Source organism: Triticum urartu, chromosome 5, assembly GCF_003073215.2.
Source record: "Triticum urartu cultivar G1812 chromosome 5, Tu2.1, whole genome shotgun sequence".
Lineage (NCBI taxonomy): Eukaryota > Viridiplantae > Streptophyta > Magnoliopsida > Poales > Poaceae > Triticum > Triticum urartu.
Window position 1 is genome coordinate 504,649,026 of NC_053026.1, and position 3,794 is coordinate 504,652,819.

Consider the following 3,794-nt stretch of genomic DNA (forward strand, 5'->3'; position numbering starts at 1 on the left):
TGCTGACATGGCATCGTAAGTCAACACCGTTTGTTTAACCGTTAAGTGTTGACATGGCTCGTCTCCCCTCGCCCACCGGAGTGGTCACCGGAGTGCAGCCCCTGCACTCCCCACGCCGCAGGCGGCGCATGCCTCTCTTGCTCGCCCCCGTCGACTCCAACCACGGGCGGGGCGTGGGCAGGGAGCGGGGCGCCCGCGGGCGAGCGCGGCGGGGCTAGGCGCGCGGCCACGGGCGGGTGACCATGGGCACGGCCATGGGAACGGCCAGGGGCGCGGCGGCCAGGCACGCCAGGGGGGCGCGGCGACGGGCGCGCGGCCAGGGGGCGCGGCGACGGGCGCCCGGCTAGGGGTGCGGCCGCATCTGGAGGAGACGGCGCGACCTGCAGGTGGCGCTCCGGCACGAGCAGGGCGGCGGGGAGGTCCGGGGGAGGCGGATTCGGGGCGGCGTCTACCGGATCTGGCGACGACAAGGCTGGACGGTGATGGGGAGGCTTGCCGGCGGCGAGCCCCGGGGCGGCGGCTGCTCGGGGCAAGGCCATGGTGACGGGCAGCGCGGGGTGGTTCGTTGGGCAGTGTGGCTGCGCCAGGGAGGCTAGGCTGCATGATCTGGTCGCGATGCGGTCGGCGACTGCCGGCAGTGCTCCGGTGACCACTGCGGCGGGCGAGGGGAGACGAGCGGGCGCGCGGGCGTAGAGGTCACGGGCGTTAACGGCTGGCCACGAGCGCTTCGCCACGCTGGCACCTAAACGGTGGGGTCGGGCAGTCAGATTCGGGTTTAACCCAGACAAAGCGAGCAGTTTTCACACTTGGTAGTTTTTTACCATGGATTAATAAAAAATGGTAGTTTTCAGGACAAAATCATAAAGTGGTAGTTTTCTGTCACGTTTCCGTGGAATGTGGTAGTTTTTGGCTAAATACTCAGACATGCATGCATAGTTTCTTCTGCGTCCGACCCGAGAGGCCCCGGTAGGCAGAGCGGTTGAATGGATGATATTGGAATCGTGCCAACAACCAAATCGACCACGGTCTGCATTCTACTCCCTCCGTCTCATAATATATGTCAAAAAACGCTCTTATATTATAAGACGACAGGAATAGTAGTTAGCTCGATCCGGAGCTCTGGTACGATGTGACGGACGGCGGGGAACAGAACACGTGCGTACCGTGTGCATGTCCTCCTCCCTTCCTGCTTCCCGGTGGTCTGCCTCCATATTTTCTCTAGGAGCTCTTTCTCTAGACTCTTGGCGTTGGACGACGATGATCATCTCCAATCCAAACATCTGCATGCACTCCAAGATGGACGAGTCTATCCGCCTATCCTCGGTTTTCCTATTGCATGGTTGCATACTGCTATATTCTAATATATTTGTGTTCCTCCTCTCGTTACGTTCTCTTGATTTGGAGTTTTCATGGTTGTTGTTTATGCATACTAGTTGCCACGGGCCTAAAAAAATTAAGAACATTCTTTTGTTGATATTGGGTTATTAATAGCATTAGTATGTCTTCCTATTCATTGTGAGTTGGTTGTTACTGATTGCATATCAAATTTCGCACGTATAAAAAAGTTAGCCAATAACATACAAAAAACAATTGAAATCCTCTTCACTTGTAATCTATTTCGATAAAAATGTAATTCACTAACATATACTGTCAGATCTAATGTAGAAAATAAAGAAAGTGGTACAAAAACATAGAACTCGATATTGTGCATTACAAATGATAGGTGGCACATGGATGCCTTTTTATGCTTAAGACCAATCATCCCATGAAAAAATACAGGTTGCGACACATACCTAACCATTTAGAACCATGTCATCACAAAATATTTTAACATTCCCCCATCTACTATTCAAAGCTTGGACAGGCCCTATCTACTTTTCTTGGCTCAGAAGGACTAAGGCCCCTCCAACTGCATTCAACTTCTAGTATATCTCTTCTTTGAAGGCCATGAGAACAGTCATTCAGTAAGATCATTCGTGATCATAAATGGCAATTATAATAACTTTGCATATAATTTTTTACAGTAGGCTTTTAACCTAGTGTTTTCCTAAAAAAAGATACTTAAGTGAATAAAGCATTGCTCGAGATAACATTGTGAGTTGGTTCGTGCTAAGATCATGCGAACTTTCACAAGGATGTCGACAACGACCACCTCATCTAGTAGATTCTTAAGGAAAAATATCCTATTCTACACATATACCAAACCTATATTATTTTTTAGTATTAATTAAGGCTTGAGATTCAACTTTGGGTTATATTTTGTTCAATCTGTAATTCCGTATACATGGAAGAATATTGCATTTACAAATCAGAACTTTCTCATTATTAGCAGCAAATATTTTCCGTACAAAATTAAACAGGTCAAACTCTCGGCATGAAATTATGTGTTGGGTCTTGCTTTATTCAGCAAGCTACCATCGACCATATTGAAGTCAATAACAAAAAGACACAAACTATCATGTTCAGCTGAAAAACAACAAAGTGAAGTTTATGGATATACGATATTTCTCATTGCAATTAATGCCACTAAATTTATTGATCCATCAAAATCATGCATAATTACAAAATAAAATTAATCTGAGTTGAGAGGAATAAGGAAGGATCAAACGAAAGAATGAATGGATCGCACACATACCGTTCATAAGTTCTCTCTGGTTGGAAACGGAACCCAGTACGTGTCGGTGTCGCTGCAGCATCCTTCTCTTCGGTGCCGAGGAACCCCATTTGGCCATTACCTCCGGTGCCACCCTCAACATCTTCTATAACATGTCCGCTTCCACCACTGACATCTTCTTCGCCAGCTCAGTCACGAAGCCCTGTCCACCATGTTTCATTTTGTATTACATTACTCTCACATATGACACATAGTACTATTCAACCATGCATATCAGTGAAAATATCGGAATGGATCTGTAGTACAACAATAACTACACACTTTTTCCAGAGTGACTTATATGCTTGCTACAACTATCTTCTACACACCACCCTTGCAGCAGAATCGGTTGCGGTCTCAGGTTCCTTCTCCCACTAACCACCTGTGTCAGAATTTTGTTGTGGTTATTCTGAATAGTTGTCGATGTCTGCCTCTCTTGAGACTTGTGCGTGAGAAGAGGCTACCCCATTGAACACGCATTGTTATACGCCAGGCAAGAAATCTCTGCACTGCACCATGCACCGCCGACCACAATGTCAAGTCCATGATCAAAATTAAGAAGTGTTCTTGGCTTCCAGCCTTGGCCAAAAACTGCCACCAGAACGCCATGTGGTCTCTCAAGAGGCGGGAAAGATTCTGGGGAAGCACCAGGAGGGGAAGCGCCAGGACATACCTTGTACAACTCGGGTGTCGTGGTGGGTGGCGTTGATCTCGTCGCCCCCTAGCAATGGCTCCATGGAGGGTTAGGGATTTTTTGGAGCGTGCTTTTCCATTGGATGAGATGTGTGCCTCCCTCCGGTGAGCTTGCGACAATGCGCTCGTGACCGTCATCATCCTCCACGTGTCATTGCCACATGAAATTGAATGAAGAAACAGTAAGCATATTGCTTCATGAAAAATCAAATACTATTGCAACTAAATATATAACACATTAATGAGAGTTTCAAGGTTCTTGTGTGTATAGTCAGCCGGCAATAAGGTACAAATATGTTCTTCTTTCATCAGTTTTATGTTTGTAGCACCGACAATACTTTTAAGCCACTGACTATTATAATCTATGAGAGAAACCTCCTGAGCAAACAAACTCGAGCCATGTGATTCTTTTTTTTTGCAAGAAACCATGTAAAGTCCATTGATATTT

At 47.2% G+C, this 3,794-nt stretch overlaps 1 long non-coding RNA gene across 2 annotated transcripts; it reads right to left on the minus strand.

Moving 5' to 3' along the window:
* Nucleotides 1-2,482: 2,482 nt before the first annotated feature.
* On the minus strand, nucleotides 2,483-3,386 carry LOC125556472. 2 transcript variants are annotated; one of them, XR_007305099.1, is made up of 3 exons: nucleotides 3,327-3,386; nucleotides 2,936-3,162; nucleotides 2,483-2,816 (listed from the first exon to the last, which is right to left on the minus strand). It is a non-coding gene; the product is annotated as an uncharacterized LOC125556472 (long non-coding RNA). The 2 variants fall into 2 exon arrangements; XR_007305098.1 differs by lacking the exon at nucleotides 3,327-3,386 and having other exon boundaries at nucleotides 2,936-3,292.
* Nucleotides 3,387-3,794: the final 408 nt, after the last annotated feature.